Raw genomic sequence first — 18,667 nt, 5'->3', positions numbered from 1 at the left:
CTTCAGCCTACTTAGAGAAGTAATTCATTACGGCTAAGATGTAGGCCTCTCCAACATATGATTTTGGTGCAATTAGTTTCAAGATGTCCAATCCCCATGCATTAAATGGCCATAAAGCAACCGTAGGATGTAATGGCTCAAGCAGTCGATGTATGAAGTTGGCGTGGAACTAGCAGTCTTGGTACCTTTTGGTGTGCTCTAGGCAATCCTTCACCATGCTTGGCCAATAATAGCACATTCTTTTCAGCTGGAAATGTAGCTTTGGTCCAGACTGATGTGTTCCGCATATGCCTAAGTGTGTTTCTTCCATGGCTTGATTGGCCTCTTCCTCACCGAGGCATCTTAGAATTACTCCTTCAAAAGAGCATCGGTAGAGTGTTTCTTTGTAGTAGAGGAAGCGAGGCGCTCGTCGACGTATTTCAGAGTGTTGTCTGGGATCGTCTGGAAGCTTTCTATGTTCCAAGTAGTTAATTAGCGGCTGTCTCCACTCTTTAGTGTCGACTGAAAGTACTGAGATGACGTTTGTATCATCTAGTAGCGTTTCAGTGATGAGCAGGATCACCCATCTTTGGCAAACTGGCACGTCTACAGCTTCGTCTTCTCCTAGCGCCATACTTGAGGCTAAGTTAGCAAAGGTGTCTGCCATTTGATTTTCTTTTCTTAGCACATGTTCTAGCATCACGGCCTTGAACTTTCGTAATAGTTGAGTTGCTAACCGGAAGTACGGGACAAGATCATCTTTCCTCACTTCATATTCAGTCAAGAGTTGGTTGATTATGAGTTGGAGTCGTCATTCACTTTTACCGTTGTGATTTCCATGTCGATCGCCATTTGGAGTCCGATAATTAGCGCTTGGTACTCAACGAAATTGTTGGAGCATAGCTTGCTTAGTTGGAAAGAATAAGGTAGTATTTGTCTTTGTGGTGACATGAATACTACTCATGTCTCCACTCTGTCTGCTCGTGCGAATCCGTCGAAGAATATTGTCCATGTCAAGAAGATGTCAACGTGGAACACCTCATCGTTAGGCAAGTCGTCTGAAATTTTCCAATTGGCTGGGATTGGATGATCAGCAAGGAAGTCTATTAATACTTGTCCTTTGACAGCTTTAGTTGGAATGTAGATAATCTCATATTGATTGAGAAGCAACGTCCATTTTCCTAGTCGCCCTATCAAAACTGCCTTAGACATGGCGTATTTTACCAAGTCAACTTTGGCAATCAAGTGGATGGTGTAAGCATATATGTAATGTTTAAGCTTTTGGACGGTAAAGACTAAGGCAAGGCATATCTTCTCGATCGGTGATGATGATGTTGAAGATCCATTTAGGATATTGCACTTATCGAATAAAGCCTGATTCGATCAACTTGTCAATCTCAGCCTCAATTTGTGGGATGAGCTCGGATCGATAGTGTCTTTGAGTTTACTTTATCGGTCGCGTTCCAGGCATGACTACAAGATGATGCACGGCGATAATAGTGTTAAGGCCAGGCATTTCTTTGTAGGTCCAAGCAAAGAAGTCTTTGTATTCCAAAAGTAGTTGGTAATACTCTTTGATCTCGTCTGCACTTAGTGATGTACTTACGAAGACAGGCTTTGAGTCCTCGTTTGTGCCTAAGTTAAGCTCTTTGAGATCATCAACCATAACTTGTCCCCTATCCTTGAGTTGTAATGGTGCAGCAGTGACGTCCTCCTTGGGGATTTCATCTTCTTTGTGTTCTTGGATAGTAATGTGGAAGACATCTTGGACTTCATCTTCAGTGCCATCCTTTTGGGCTTGTTAGCGTAAAGATTGGCCAGTGTGGATGATGGTGCGGCTCCTTACCTCCAGTGGTCATTTTGTCTACCTCTAAGGTTGCTTTGCATTTCATCCTTGAAGGAATCGAGCTTCGAACATCATCATTTTATGCTAGATCGTCAAGCTTTTCTTTCTTTGGCGTTGTCTTCCTCTTTTTAGAAGGCTTCTTGGGTTCTTCAAGTCTTTCCAAGGCCAACCATCGTGGAGAAGAGCTAGCCATGTTACTTTGTTTCTTAGGTTTTGACAACCTTTCGAACACAAAGCTTTGAAGTGTTAGCGTGTTAAACCTTTTGAAAACGAAGATTCGGTCTTGATCACCAATGCGCAAGTGCTGAAATTTTGGGTTTTGAACGATTTAGCCCATCGAAGACTGATGTTTAAGGGGTAGGTTTAGGCTTATCTTGACTTTGTTCAACGCTCATGATGATGTGTTGAGCGCTAGCATTTTTTCGCTGTTCTTGAAATCTTCACGGGTGTATTTGGTGTGAAGCCAAGTCCAGCTTTGTTGTTATCAACTCTATAACCATGCCCTTTCAACTTCTTCCGAGTCTCAATGAGGTCATGTTCTTTGTCATTGATGGTGTTTGAAACCTTTCTTCCAAGATTTGAAGGAGAGGTGAAATCGTACCCAGCCTTTGACATGAGTTTGTAGGCGTTTGGGTCGAAACATTCTTTAGACCTCTTAGTTGGAAGAGCGTTCGGTTCAGCCTCCTTTGGTAAGGGTTTTACGAAGCCTAGCGGTGGTTTTGAAATTTTAGCATTGCCTAGCAGTGTCAGAGGTAAAGTAGCATTTGTCTTAAGCAGCTTTACATCGTCCTTGTGCAGATGTGTGTTAGCTTTGCTTGTTCCAATTTCGAATGGGGATTGCCCATTCTTTCTTCTTAACATTGGGATTACCGAAAGATGGGTGTGTTTGGTCCTTTTGAAGGCATCACACTCCCTTTGATTGTTGTAGGTTAGTAGGCTCATCGTCATCTTTGCTTGAAAATGGCATGGCTTCCCCTTCTTGTTTCTTGGGCACGGCTTCTCACTCTTAATTCTTAAGTACGACTTTGCTTGTAGATTTGATTTCTTTTGGAAAAGCTTCGGGCACCATTTCTTCATCTATGTAGAACGTCGCATCCGCGAAGTGTGATTCGGCTTCGATGAACGGCTTAGTGTCGCCTTGTATCACTTTCACTTATTCTCTGTAGTACTTTAGGCATTAATGGAGGGTGGACGGCACTACCCCATTCTCATGGATCTAAGGCCTTCCTAAGAGCAAGCTGTAGGAAGTTCTCTTATCAATCAAGTGGAATAACGTGCTTGATTTGAGTTCGATAATGGTCATCTCCACGTGGACCATAGCTTTGCCTTTTTAGGGCTCTTTTATCTCTACTTCAACTATATGATAGGCGGCAGTAGTGAACTGTTGGAAGAAATCTTTTAGAAAGTACTCGTGCAAGGAGACGGGAATGCACAGCTCTTGCTCCATAGGTTCCCCAGCATACGTTAACTTAGCAACTCTTATATTTCTTTTAGGTTTCCTATTGTTGTGGCGGTGATGTTTTCTCCTTTGTTCCACCTTTGGCTTTGCAGCTTGGGATCTTGGCTTCCTTGTCTTTTTGTAGGTCACCAATGTTCATCCTTCTTCATCATAGGTAAATGCGTTTTGGCCACTTGCCCCCAGCAATGGATGTGTATAAGGTGTCGTGCAGCTTGAGCAGGGATAAGAGTGGGCATGCATCACTTGGAGAGGCACGTGATCGAATGATCCAAACACAATCGCAGTAATGAGTAATGCATGTTGCGATCGTGTCTTCAAGGTTAAGTTTAATTTGCCCTTGTTGTGCCAGCTTCATGATGAGCTCCTTAAGGACAAAGCATTTGCCAACAGGATGGCTTACAGTATGATGGTATTTGCAGTACCTAAGATCATCTCTTCAAGGCGCTTGTATTCCAGCAGCTTGATCATTTTCTTTTCTAACAGGTTGTCTAACATTGCTGCCATGTCAGAGTCAGGAAAAAGGTAGGTCTTCTGCTCTAGCTCCCTCAAGGTGCTTTTGTACCTATCTTGGGTGGGAGAAGGCTCACTTCTTTTATCTCCTTCGCTTTGTTTTTTGAGGAGATCTTGACAGACGTATAGGAGGTCTTAATAGGGGTAATGTTGACGGCAAAACCTTCCTTGGTAGGTTTCTTCCCAGTCTTCTCTACCTTTGGAGTGAACACCTTATCCTTCTTGAAGTCGATGATTGGCTCATTTTTCCCATGGTTGGCGATATTCAGCTCCATGTCGTGGGAACGAGTCGCCAATTCCTCAAATGTCCTTGGCTTTATGCCTTAGAGGATGTAGTATAGCCCTCAGTGCATGCCTTGAATGCACATCTCAATGGCGGAGGTTTCAGAAAGCTGAAACTTGCAATCCAGACTTAATGAACGCCATCTGTTGATGTAATCGACGACAGGTTTATCATTTCATTGCTTCGTACTTATCAGCTCCAGCATGCTTACGGTGGACGAATGCTGTAGAAGTGATTAAGGAATTCACTTTCAAACTGATCCCAGCTGTTAATGGATTCAGGCTCGAGGTCGGTGTACCAGCCAAACACATTACCTTTCAGCGAGTGCATGAACTGCTTAACGTGGTAGTCTCCCTCTATCCTAGCGTTGTTGCAAGTTTAAATGAAATTGGCAATATGTTGTTTAGGATTACTCCTTCCATCAAATTGCATGAACTTTGGCGGCTGATAACCCTTTGGCATCCTTAAGGCATCAATCTTCTGGGAGTAGGCCTTTGAGTACAGCATGGAGTCATGCGGGCTTCCTTCGTACTACGCCTTAATGGTGCTAATGATCATCTGCTGTAGCTGCTGAATATAGAAATATCACATGGGCGTTGTTGCTTGGTCCAACTTCCCATCAGCTTGCTCCATCAAAAGCTTCTATTTTTCATTGGTTTCCTCATTTGGTGGATCAACCTTCGAGTCAGCCTTGTCGTCCTATTACGCCTCCAGATGGTAGACAAGCGTAGTAATTTGCAAGTCCTTCTCTTCCATAGTCCTTGTCAGTCGTGCAATTGCTTCACTCATTTGAGCCAGCTGCTTCTCGATGGAAGTTGCTCCAATAGTCATAACTTGCATGGCTACAAGACATAAGTTGCTTGAGTCAGCGTTAAAAGTCAAAGACTCAAAGTACTTCCTCGGAATTTCTTCCCTTGGCGCCCTTAACGAAGCCAGGGTGATCACAGGTTCATGGCTTGGGTGATCTTACTCCTGTGACAGAGTTGATGAAGGGGTAGAAGGCATGGCAGAGAAAGTTCTTGCCTTTCTTTGAGTTGTGATGCCAAAAGTGTCACCACTTGCAGCAAGGTTGCCCTTATTCTTTATGTTGGTAGCGGGAATAGCTTAATCCTTTCTTGATGCCATTTGTGCTTTTTACGAATTTGAAGACAAAGATAAGAGGCAGCGATGTCCCACTAGGCGTGCCAAATTTGTAAACACAAAAATTTTGTATCGAATGAAACGAGAACACGTGTATAAAGTAGATTTGTATTGATTTGAATTTGTAGGGTTACAATCTCTGTTTACAATTTCCCTTGATTCAGTCTTCAAATTTGATGTAAATGGTTGATTGTTGATCCAAGAGTCACAATGACTTGATCTCGAACGAACAATTGAATGATTACTTCAAGTTTTAAGCTTGAAAACAACGCGTAGACGGTCTTTGCTTCAAAGATAAGGCAAAGATGATGTTGATGTAGGATTTTGTTGATTCAAGGGTCTTAGCGACTTGATCTTAAATCGAACGTCGTTACAAGATTAGGAGCTTGCAACAAAGTCTTGAAGGAATTGGCACGAGTGCTTATTGATTCTTCAAGATGAGTGCTTCAACTTTAGTCGAGAGAAAGCTTCGGCTTTGATTGAATGTTCTTTAAAGAAAGTTTTGGCGGCATATTAGCCTTCAAAGATTTGGCAAAGGTTCTTCTGAATGTAAGAATTTTCCAACCTTTATGCTTGTGGGAGGACCTTGTATTTATAGGCTTCTCAAGGCTTGCCTTTGGGTGGATTTGGCCTTTATTTGTGTGTTGATTCGTCCATGGGAGAATTTAGATATGTTTTGTGTCTTAATTTCAGCCACTTTACTCCTTTGGCCGAAATTATGAGGCCTTGTTGCCTATTTCGTGAGCAATCTTCAATTCTTGCTTGTTTTATGAAGATGTCTTAACTTTCTTTCCAGTTTTAGGACCAATCTAGACCCTTTTTGCATAATTTAAAGGGTGTTTCTCCCTTGTGCCGATTTTTGGCAAGGTTTTATACTTCTTTTACTTGATTTATGACATATGTCATTGATGACTTATCCATTTGTGATGAGTCATATGCCACGTGGAGCTTTGTGATATACCTTTTGTATGCAACAAAATTTACATGTCTACACCTTCCCAACTCGGTTTGAAGATATGCAACATTTAAACTCTAGGATATCCAACTCAGCCCTGAACTACTGATTCAGCAACTCAAAGCAAGTGAGAAGCCTGAAGGCAGTAGAAGAGTGGTTTCAGATGGCTATATCATAGCACAACAAAATGGCTTTCATAAAGGCAGAAAGAGGGAAACGAAGACCCAGGTCCAAAAACAGGGGTAGATTCTAATACAAAGACGACGGTGCAGATCAGTGTAGATATCATGACCAAGTTCCCACCAGACATTACAGTCATCCAAATATCAGGGCGCTCTTTAATGAAAGACTCACCTTCTTCTCGATTATGAACTCTTGTCAAAGGAAGATTATAGGGGGATAGCTTAATTGGCTCAGACTTCTTGCTTGAAAAAGACATGAGAAAAGATTCAACAAAGAGGCAAAATTTTGAAATAAGTACATATAAAAAGTTGGAGTTTTTTTTTTTTTATACAATGAAAGTTTGTAGTGGAGTGGAAAAGTAAGATTCGAGGATATATAGGCATCATTTGGTGGAATCATCTAACCATTGAATTCAGACCGACTTGTCTTGGGATCAATAGATCTAACAACTGGGATAAACAAAGAATTTCTAGTTTCTTGTGCACAAGCATCAAATGTGACGTTTAATCATTACGAACTTTATGGCACGCTACACGAAGGTACACGTGTGAATTCGAAATGCTGCCACATCAGTGTTAGAAGTCACCTCGCATTCATGAGGACTAAACGTTACATATTCTAGCTTACTTCGAAAAGTCTGGTCTCTGGTAACAATCCATTCTCAAGGGGAATGGGTTTCCTCTCAAACAGATAGTTAGGGGAAATTATGGGACCATGATTTTCCAGGGCCGAAGTAAGGTTGATCAGCATATTGTTACCTCATAAGTCCAGTCATGGTCCCACCAACTCTAGGCAGAGCTATATCAGACGGAGAAGGGTACCACCATCACTTTACACTGGGACACTAGGCGGAGTCTTAGTAACTCTGTCGGATGACCATACTTGTTCAGCAAGACACGCGGTCTGATCCTGATATGGACACAATCACATCCTGTAAGTCTTAAAGTCCCTACAATTTAGGGATAGATGTACGCCGCAAGTAATCAGAACTCCTAAGAGAATGCAATATCTACTTACTAGATATCCTCTAGGATTCTCCTAGCTTAAAACGAGGATTGTATCCTAAAAAAATCTCTCTCCCACGGTATAAATACACCCGTCTAAGGTTCACCTACGGTAATGCAAGCTATACACTTGAATTCTCTTGCCCACTGCTTGAGTCTAAAATCATTCACTAACTTGACCGACAAAGTGCCTTTGGCCAGCACACCCCCTCCCCCTAGCCTAAGGCTTGCTTACGGTTGTTTTACTATTTTTCAAGTTGCTCAGGTTTACAAGGATTTGTGCCCCACCGCCGCTCATGGAGGTGCGCAAATTTGGTTCCAATAGTTTTTTTTTTTTTTTTGTTCCAACAGTTCATGTATATGCATTGCTGTGTAAAAATACAAATTTTATTTGGGTCTTTATAAATTTAGAGTTTATAATTTGAGATTTTTGAAGGGTAAATAACAACAGTTATAAAAGTCTAAACCTTTTAAGAGTTTGTTTGTTTGTTTTTTTTTTTTTTTAGCAAACAATATTATCTACACTAAAGGGGAGGGGATAGGCTTAGCCTCACAAGGAGTTAGCAATAATGTAGTTCAAATTCACTTTTGAAGTAATAAATTGGTATTGAGCTATTCATTCTCGACATTTGAGAGTAAAACTTCTCACTTATAAATGAAATAATACAATTAGACCGTGAGATTAGTTGATGGACTGAAGAGCATTAGGGATGTTATAATTAGGTGGGTTCCCATTAAATAGTTTATATAAACGTACCTCCATCTGATAACGAATGTGAATGACAAGGTCATTAGGGATGTGTTCGTCGCAGGAATCTCCTGGCGGACGAGCACACAGCTCCCCTGGGAGAATGGCGTCGGTTGAGGGTATCTGTCGTACTTCTGCTTTCTTCTCGGACTCGCTCGGGCAAGCCTTCGTCGGGCAGATCTTGGTCGGGCAAGACACACTTCGGGCAAGGCTCGTCGGGCAGTTCTGAAAGAGAAGGACAGAGTTAATTTGAAAGGGTGCCTTTGTGGGGCCTTAGGTGTAGGCCTTAAGGCTCACAATCAAGATTAACTTTGTCGTGCTCAGGCGTGCCACTGCCATCTTTAGTATGGCAGATGTTGAATGGGTGTTAAGCTTTGATTGAATATGTATACGCCCGAGAAACCAAGTTAGATATAACAGGTGCCTTTGTGGGGCCTTAGGTATAGGCCTTGAGGCTTCCTGTCAACCTAAACCAGCGCTTGGATGTATCATATTTGGTCTTTTATGGTTGCCAAAGTCTTATCACTATTATACCTTTGATTATCTGAATCCAAGAGGTAGGACGAACCCAAATGAGTGCCTTTGTAGGGCCTTATGTATAGGCCTTGAGGCTTCCCATCAGAGTTAATCCTTATACTCGGACCAACTAGACCGTAACATGAAATGAAGCTAAATAGATGCCTTCGTGGGGCCTTAGGTGTAGGCCTTGAGGCTTTCTATCAGAATTCACTCCGTGCTTAAGCCTTTTCTACGAATCAAGATATAATAGTAACAAAACGGAGAAATAGATTGATTACTTGCGCCCCAAGTAACTTCGGACTTCTCGCTTATCAAGGATTGTCGTGGATGGGTTGAGTCCACATAGAGTTCTTTTTTATGCCTTGAGGCCAAGGACTTTACTGATCTTTAAATTACATGCCCGCGGGCTTAAGACTTAGATCTGATTTGAACTCTGACGCGATTCAGATCGGATTCAAGTGCTGAAGACTCATTTTCATTATGACTTTGCTATAAATAACTTGTATATAACTGGGAATATATAACATGTTATTGTTCTTTTAAAAGAAAGAAAAGACAAAGACAGAGCAAAGATAGTCGGGTAAGTTTGAACCTTATCGGCCAAGGCTGAACTTCTTACAAAATCTATCTTTGTGGCTCTGTCAGAGGTCTGAAAGCTTTTAGAGGGGTTGACGGGGAGAAGAGGATACAAAATGAATCGATACCACCATGAACAAGGTAGCAGAGCTATTACAGGGGTTTGGGAAGGTTTATCCCGAATGGGATGAAGGCTTGTGCTGACTACAGCTTCGTTGAAGGCAAATCTGGCTTGAGCAGAGTTTTGGCTTTTGTTTGTTTGTTTGAGTGTCCTTAATTCTGTCTTCTCTTCCTCCTTTTATAGACGACTTCAGCTTGGGTTCCTGTAGCAATAGCGGTGCCCGAATGCGGTTTGGTGATGACTCACTAGCTTTTTTACATGAATGCCACCAATAAAGTACTTTATTGGGCTATGTAGTGACTGAATAGCCTACCCCCTGTGGTCTTTGAGTAGGTAAGCAGGTGGCCTTTGTAACTTGTGCCCAGCCGAAAGCCTCTTTCCTGCCTCCTAAGTTTTCCTCTGGGCCTTGGGTTTGGGTCGACTTTCTCTCTGGCCCAAAGTTCAGATTTTATCCCAAACAGGATGTACTTAATGTCGTACCACTGGCCATCTCTGCAGGCTTGGAGGCCTTGAACATCGTTGGGGACGAGAATAGTGACAGTTGACATGTCGGTATTAGCCACCACTCCAAGGGCAAAATCCGGGCGAGGACATGGTGGGTAGTAGTTAATTTTGAGAAGGTACTCCAAGTTATCACCACCGGCAGCCTTCCTTGACTCCTCTCCTTCAAGCCCCAACCCTAAAGATAGCATCTAGAACAACTTGTCCACCACCTTGTGCATATGCTTAGCAGCATACTCCTCCTTAGCTTCCCTGTACCCCATCAAATTGAAAATAGTTAATATTTAATCACTTTCGCTCTCTAATATTGTAAAACGGAGTGGTGTTAGCAATGTTACATCTATGTGATAACCGAAGGAAAGGTATACTAAATGGTTTTTATTACTACTCTAACTAGAGGAAAAACGCTTGCACTCATAAAATGGTGGGTTGGAAGGGAATGCCTTATCTGCTAAAACAATTTACGCTGTCACTAAAATGATTTAAGGTTGAATTTGAGGGGTAGAGTTTCGTCGGCCCAAAAAAGATAAAAGAAATAAGAGTGGCCCATTAGAATAAAAGAATATTTTTTCGTTTTACTCATTTGTTGTTTTTTTTTTTCTTAGAAGAAAATTACTTTTAAATCGTTACTCATAATGGGAATCCACCGCTTACTCTAAAAATTAGTTTAACTTTTTTCTCTTCACTTTAACAGTAATAAGGAGTACAAGATGATATTTTTTAGTAATAGTGCAAATGACATCTTCATATTTTTGCTAATATTATTTTTTCAAAAGGAAAGGGATCCTCTCCGGATTCCTTATACCAAATCCTCCCTATCAATTAATCCGGACCCTTAAGATTTGATCCAACGGCTAAACACCCAATATTCTAAAAATCGGCCTAAGCAGCTAGCTGCTTAGGTGCTGAACGGCAGAGCCCCGACTCGATTTAGGCCAAAGTGGTTACTTAAGGCGGGGAGGATTTAGGCGGCCGCCTAGGCGCTCTAGGCGGTCTAAGCAGCGTTAGGCAGCAGTCTAGGTGGCTGCAAATCACAAACTTGCTGCAACTCTCACAATAAATCTGAAACTTTGGATGTTGTACATAGTAGCAAAGCCTCGACGATCTTCTGCAGCTTGTCGTCTATGAATAAATGAGAGAGAGAAGGTATTTGACATTGAAGTGGCGCGAGCTGTAGATCCATTGATTCAGTTTGAATCTCTGCAAGGGCTTTGGGAGGGCTCTGAAAGGGCTAAGGAAGAAGACGAAACGAAAAACTGTGATAGAAAGGGATTTTCAATTTTCAAAGGGTAAAAAAGGTGTCATGATCTAGGACTCCACCTTTGGGAATGTGAAAGAGGTGAAGTGGCACACGGTTTTGAATTATGAAACCACCCACTACTTTTTGTCTTTTCAAAAGTTGTCAAATGTTTGAGATATATATATATGTTATATGAATTATTTGGATAATGTTTTTTTTTTTCTAAGACCATCAAATTATGTAGATAAAAAAAATTATCTAAATCTGCCAGCCTGCCTAGACGTCCGCCTAGCCACATAGGCACTAGGCCCCAGCTCGCCACCAGACTAGCGCCTAGCATCTTTTAGAACCATGCTAAAAACATGAGGCTCCTTTAAAAGTTATAATAACTTTAACCATTGGATATGATTGATTGATGGGAAGGATTTGATGGAAGAGATCCTAAAGGATCCCTTTCCTTTTCAAAAAGCTAGGCTTGGAAGCAAAGCCTCTGTGTACCTGTCGTATTCATACTTTAATGCCCTATGCTAGGTTGATAGTGGTATGGCATTTTTTTTATGTCGATGATAATGGTATGTTAAGTAATCATAAAAAATTAAAAATGTGTGTTGTGTTCCTGTTGTACTATTTTAATGTCCTGTACTAGATTGACAATGGTACGTTAAAAATTAATTGAACTCTAGTGTTTTGTGGTCCCCATTAGATAATTGAATTCTAAATTTTCAACTTTTGCATGTTATTTTGCCCTATTCTATACACTCTTTTTGAAGTCACTCAGTAATCTACATCAATAAACAAAATAACGTAGATCATGCTTGTGAAGAAAGTTAGAGGAAATATTTGTTCAAACTTGCATAGCTTCAATAATATCGTCGCATAACTATTTAACATCATACTTGAGCAAAGATCTTGCAGTTAATTGAGAAAAATATCTCGTCAAGACCATAATTGGCTTCACCACATCTTCGGGCAAGAGGTGGTGAATTCCCAATGGAAAAGGCGTTGAAGTATCACATGACAATCATGACTATTGAGGCCTGAAAATTTGCCTCCATCTATGTTTGCTCAACGGACAATGTTTGAGGCATACCCATCCGGAATCTGTACATAAGATAAAAATTCCAAAACTCTTTCATCTTATCCGATTTCACCGAAAACGATGCAAGCTTCTTTCTGGCTATGTCTCCATCCCTCGTCATCCATAAACTTGGCCTAATGCCCATTTTTTCAGATTGATCTGAGCTTTTATTGTGTCATTTGTTTTTCCCTTGATGTCTAGTATAGTTTCGATCAGTGTATCAAACACATTTTTCTCAACATGCATTACATCGATGTTGTGTCTCAATTTTAATTTGGACCAGTACGGGATCTCAAACAACCTCGTCTTGTCTGATCTTGTCCTATTTATGGATTTTCCCAATGGAGCAAAATCCAAACGATTCACCTAAGCCAAAATTTCATCTCTGGACCATTCTCTGGGTCTTGGCCGAAGCTCTGTGCCGCTAAAGAAGGCTATCTTCGTGGTTCTATTCTAAGAGGTCATTTTAAACTACAACTCATTGCGTACGAGGCATTTATCCAACACCTTATTCTCTTTGTAGAATAAAATGCAAGTATTTTTACATGCATGAATTTTTTTATATTCCAATCCAAGACCACTCAGCACCTTCTTTGCACTTTTATGATCTGTAGGCAAGCAATTGTCCTTTGGAAGCATCCTCTTGAAAACCCTCAAAAAGTAATCAAAACACTAGTTCAACATACGAAACTTTATTTTGCCATGCATCAACTCAACAATAGTCGTGACCGCCGAAAATCCTTCACAACCGGGTTGTAATTCTTGCTTGGTATTTTTTAATATTTTTTCATATTTTTCAAATGCTTCACTATCTATGATGTTATCTATGATGGGAGGGGCGTCATCTTCTACTTCCTCATTCATATTCGAACTAGTGTTTGGAAAAGCAATTGATAATGTCCATAATTTGTTCATTCAGGTCCACAACAGATTCAACTGTCTCCACTGCTCGGGTACTGTGTGAGGATGAAGCATGTTGTATTTGTTCTCCATGATGATTCCACATAGTATAAGTCTCCATCATCCCATTTTTGAATAAATGGTATCGAACAGTTTCAAAATATTCAGTCATTAAGTTGTTACACTTTCTACAAGGACACCAAATTTGAGTTGAACCCCGGTTGTTTGCAATTGCAAAATCAATGAACTGATTTATTTCATCCAAATAATCATTAGTACATATGTTAGGATTATGTATCCATTGTTTGTCCATATCACCTGCAAACATAAAAAATTTACAAGGGTTACAACAACTTCATTTATGACATGCCACCTTATGCCTCCGGTATGGGTCCTATCTCATTCGAGAATGCATAGTTACGTGCTGTAATTTACGATTCCAAAACATTAGAGTTTGAATGTAGGAAAACTTCGGCAGCATCTCCCAGCAGTTCTTCAAGTGCACGACGTAGATACAAAAAATTATGATGCACCCGAAGAACACAAAGAGATGCTACCAAATTTCCCACGTTCAAACTTTAATGCGTGAACCGCAAACTACAACATGTAACTGTGCATTCTCAAACTGTCCAAAATTTTGGGACAATTCAAAAATTAATTGGATCGCAGTCATGCTTTCGCATCCATTCGTGAAATCTAACTAATTCTCAAACAAGAAACTAAGCTCATATGAACTTTGCAAACCTTTTTTTTTTTTTTTGGTACATTCATACAAAAATGTTTGCATACAAATTCATAAACTCACAACAAGTATACATTACATACAACACAATTTAAATGATTAGAAATTAAATAAGTTAGTTAAAAAAATAACCTCCGAGATTAACGGCAACAGCGCATTCAATACTGCTGGAAATTCCAACAGGAAGGCAAAAGCTGCAAAACAATTGCAGCTTCTGCCTTCCTGGATTATGGTTAAATTCAGTAAAGTGAACAAACTTTGTGCTACGAAAGCACTGTTGCGCAAAACATGTTGCTGCCACTTTTGGCGCCATCCAACCACTTTTTGATGCGTTTGTTATAACACTTTGCGCAACGAAAGCACCGTCACACAAAATTGCTTCCACATTTGGCGCTATCCAACCACTCTTTGCCGCATCTTTTATACCACTTTGTGCGATGAGCCATTGTTCGTCACGCATTACCTTTTTTCTTAAAAAAAAAAATTGAATTTTTCCATTCAGTCTTCAATTTTTTTCAAAACACATAAACACTTAAAATATCAAAAACTTATTTCATTAAACCATTTGTGCATAATTAAGCAATATAAATATTTATTAAAATGCATAAATTTTATTCAAAAAAAACATTAAGTACGTGTTTAAGTAAACAGTTCAAAATAAAATACTTCTAATTCATATCTCATTATTAAATAAGCACTAAATTTAGAATAAAAAACACTATTCTACTCTTTCTCTAGTAGTTCTGGTTCTTGTTGTAGTTCTACCGCACATTGATTATCAAACTTCCACTCCCGAAAACAAGACTTGAACATATTGTCGATTGCCTTCATCACATTTGGGTTACTTTTGGCAATGTCCCAATTAGGCTGTCATGCGTAAAATATAAACTAAAATCTCCCTATTATATTAAATTTAACAAACATTATTATTATTTAACTAATAACTTAACACATACAACTAACTCATCACTCATGTGCATCTTCAGCTCCTCAGGGATGGCTCTCCAAGACTCCCAATCCGCAACACATTTGACACGCACCAATGCTCCAACATCAAACAAAAGCTGGCACGCTTATCTGACTTCACCACCCCCACTAATTCGTCACAGTAACGGCTCCCACCATTAGTGTGTCAGACATCAACAAAATATATATTCATAATACTGAAGCTAAATAAAACTTTATACAAAATGCAAAATTTACAACGTAAACCTTTTTCGGAACCTTCACCGTCTATTGTCTTTGACAAACGCGCACCACCGTCGGCCATCGCACCAACAATCAAAAAACAAATTGATTATAATCTGCAAAATTGTAAAGTTTCTCCAAAACGCATTCTAGAGAAGGAGAGCAAAGCGCATATTTATAGGAAGGTTAGAGACTTTGCGCGACGAAGCATTTATCACACAAACATCTGCAGTAAATACGGTTTTGATTCCTCTGATTCACATGCACTGAATTCTCTGACCTAAAAACTAAACGACATTTGCACGACAAAGGCTTTGTAACTCAAGGTTTTATCACCTAGCACGACGAAGGTTTTGTCGCACAAAACATATAGATTCGAAATATGGCGGTAAGGTTATGTAAGTTTATTTCTCCCTTTGCGTGACGAAACTATCGTCGCTAAAAATTTTGCGCAACAAACTTTATGGATTGTAATTATGAAGTTTACGTAAACATAGATCTTTAGTATCTATATTTACATCAACTTCATAATTAAAAATAAATATTCAGTTATAATATTTATTCTAAAAATAATTTAAAACTTATAAATTGGATTAATAATATTCCATGCAATTATTTAAACAACAAAACATGAATCAAACCCTAATTAAGTCCAAATACATAACTGATAAAAAGACCTTAAAATTAAATATTATCCTCAAAAACATAAATTTAAAACTACTGTTTCAATGGTCCTCCATTTTGCTCCACGGCATAATGACATCGCTTGTAACCTCCATTCAACGCCTCATCCATCAACTTCATCAACTCTTTGCCCGTTTCGTCAAGAGTATAGTTACACTATTACACATATATGCAAATAATTAATTCCAATATATAACAAAACAATTAACAAAACTATATATTTTCTACTTTTGTCACACTTACTACTAATTGATTCATCACCACCTTCTTTGCATTCTCGGGCACATATTTCTAAGAACGCCACTCAGCAGTAGGACAATAAGTTCGCATTGCTGCATCAATCACATATGCAAACTCCACATATTGGCTCATTTGATAGGGCCCGGAGGGCATGCTCTACTCTCGATTTTTATCCTTTATTCAAGCACGAAGAGAATTGTGAAGAATAAGGAGAGCCGAAGTGCATATTTATAGGAAGGTTAGGCACTTTGCGCCACGAAGCCTTTGTCGTGCAAACCTCTGCACTAAATACAGTATTGATTCCGTTGATTCACATGCACTAAATGCTCTGGAACAAAAATTGACTGGACTTTGCACGACAAAGTGACTGGACTTTGCACGACAAAGTCTTTGTCGCGCAAGTGTTCTGCGGATTACCACGCACTGAATGCTCTGACCCAAAAATTAAACATTAACGGACATTTTTACAATGTTTTGCGCCGACAAAGCCTTTGTCGAGCAAGTGTTCTGCGGATTACCACGCACTGAATGCTCTGACCCGAAAATTAAACATTAACGGACGTTTTTACAATGTTTTGCGCGACAAAATGTCGTCCCGCAATGGTTTATGCGACCAAAATTTTGTCGAGTAAAATCTTGCTCAACAATTGAAATTATTTATTTTATTCCGTCTCAAAAACAGTTTCTCAAAATACTAATGTCAATATTATAGTATTTTGAAAATATGTTCTTGAGACAAAACAAAATAAATACAGTCCATATAAATTTATTCTTCCAAATTATTAATAATTTAGTGTCGTCCATAAATAGACTAATAAAAAAAACTATTCTAATCTTTCGTTGGTCCACCCACTTCATGTAGCTCTGCATCATGTTGAACATCAAACTTCAACTCCCGGAAATAGATTATCTAAAGAACATATCACTATTATAAATAAATTATCTAAAGAACTAAATTATTATTTAACAAATTAATAATTTACACGTACTATTAACGTATCGATCATGACCGTCTTTATGCCCTCAGGGACGTCTCTCCAAGACTTCCAATTCACTCCACATATGTCACACACCAATACCACGATGTCACCCCTAACCTTGTTCACCATATCCTACTAATTCTACATAACTGATTTGGTAGCGACTCTTAGTAGAAGAATGACCAACAAAGTCTGCCATCGCGTACGAAAAAACAAACAAAAATTGAAATAATAATTCAGTGAAAAGAATTATGGTTTCTTTGCGTTTCCGAAATGAATTGGGAAAAATAAGGATAGCAGAAGCGCATATTTATAGAAAGATTAGAGGCATTGCACGATGCAGCCTTTTTCGCGCAAACATCAGCTTGGCCTTTGCACAACGTAGCCTGTGTCGCGCACAGTTTCCTTGGGAAAAACTTCGTCGCACAATCTTTTCGCGCCAAAAAAAAATTACCCGCAATTTTCTTACTAACTTTGCGCGATGAATATCTTTTTTTCGTCATGCAAACGCTATTGCACAACAAATTTGTGCGTCGTGCAAACACTAAATAATTTTTTGAAATTAAATATTATGTTTTATACGACCACCGATGTCACAGCCCGTCCCGAAATTTTGGAATATTATTGGTTGCGAATGTGGAAGTTACTAAAATACCTTGGATGTTATAGTGTGTTGTGTATTGTGTACTTAGGTTTTGGATCCATCCATTATTTTCGTAAGTTTAGAACTAAGGGAACTAAAAAGGACTTAGTTTTGTTGATTTTGGTGGGTGACCCGCGTGGACACACACACACACACACACACACTCTCTCCATCACTCCCGTGCTCTCTCTCTCCTCCCTCTCGGACTTCTTCTATTTTCCGTACAAACCGTACAGACGAACTTCGAACTCAAGCTTTCATGCACGGATCGACGTTAAAAAGGTAATGTTCTTGTTCCCTACAAGCTCCTGAGTCCATTTGTACTATTTTTAGAACTTGAAACCTTCAAAAACCCTAGTTTCTCACGAACTCCGATTTAGGTATTGTTCATGCACTAATTATTGTGAGGTTTTTAGGAGTTTTTAATGGCATGATTTAGAAGTCGGGAAATCGAGATATATGCATTTGAAATTTGGCCGGAATTATCGTGCTTTCTCCGACGAGATCCCGTGATTTTTAGAGCTTGGAATTGGTAAGATTATGTTCAATTTGGTTCAAGTTTCATGGAATTTGGTTGAAAATTGACTGAGATATCAAGGTTTTTCAAATTTCCAGTTTTCCGGCGACGGCTACGGTCGCCGGAGTTCGAAGGTAGGGGATGACGAAATATTCAGTCAACTTTGACGGAATATTCCTAACAACGTTGGTTAGTTTAACGGTTTCCATTACTGTTTAATGGTTTCCATTACTATTTAACGGAATATTCATTACAGGGTTAATGGATTCCGTTAGGGTTCCTGTGCTTGGCCGCGCGTAGGGCTGTGCCCTTGCCGGCACGTGACGGCGCGTGAGGGCTCCAAAAATTATTTTAAAAACATGGGGATGTTCGTGGAGTTGTGTAGGTCTCGATGGTATATTTATATACCTCATTTGAGCAATGTATGAGAAGTTATTAGCTAGTATTGGTTATGTGCTTTAAATTAACGTTTTTATAGTTGTTTCGCATATAGGGGAGACTTATCCCAAGGACGAGCGCAGTCAAGGGCGACTCGAGGGCTACGACCTTTCAATACACCAGTGAGTGGGCTTTTGGTTTTCAGTATATACTTATATACTTGATATTTTTCCCAGAAAATGCGTTTAAATGA

The 18,667-nt window shown here is 39.6% G+C and overlaps 1 long non-coding RNA gene across 1 annotated transcript; it reads right to left on the bottom strand.

The window, feature by feature from the left end:
- Nucleotides 1-12,581: 12,581 nt before the first annotated feature.
- Nucleotides 12,582-14,056, bottom strand: LOC139192457 (uncharacterized). Its single transcript, XR_011576623.1, has 2 exons — nucleotides 13,917-14,056; nucleotides 12,582-13,360 (listed from the first exon to the last, which is right to left on the bottom strand). It is a non-coding gene; the product is annotated as an uncharacterized lncRNA (long non-coding RNA).
- Between the last annotated feature and the right edge of the window lie 4,611 nt (nucleotides 14,057-18,667).

The sequence above is a fragment of the Malus domestica genome, chromosome 15 (genome assembly GCF_042453785.1).
Source record: "Malus domestica chromosome 15, GDT2T_hap1".
Taxonomy (NCBI): Eukaryota; Viridiplantae; Streptophyta; class Magnoliopsida; order Rosales; family Rosaceae; genus Malus; species Malus domestica.
Note: the sequence above shows the minus strand (reverse complement) of the source record. Positions and strands in the feature narration are given on the sequence as shown.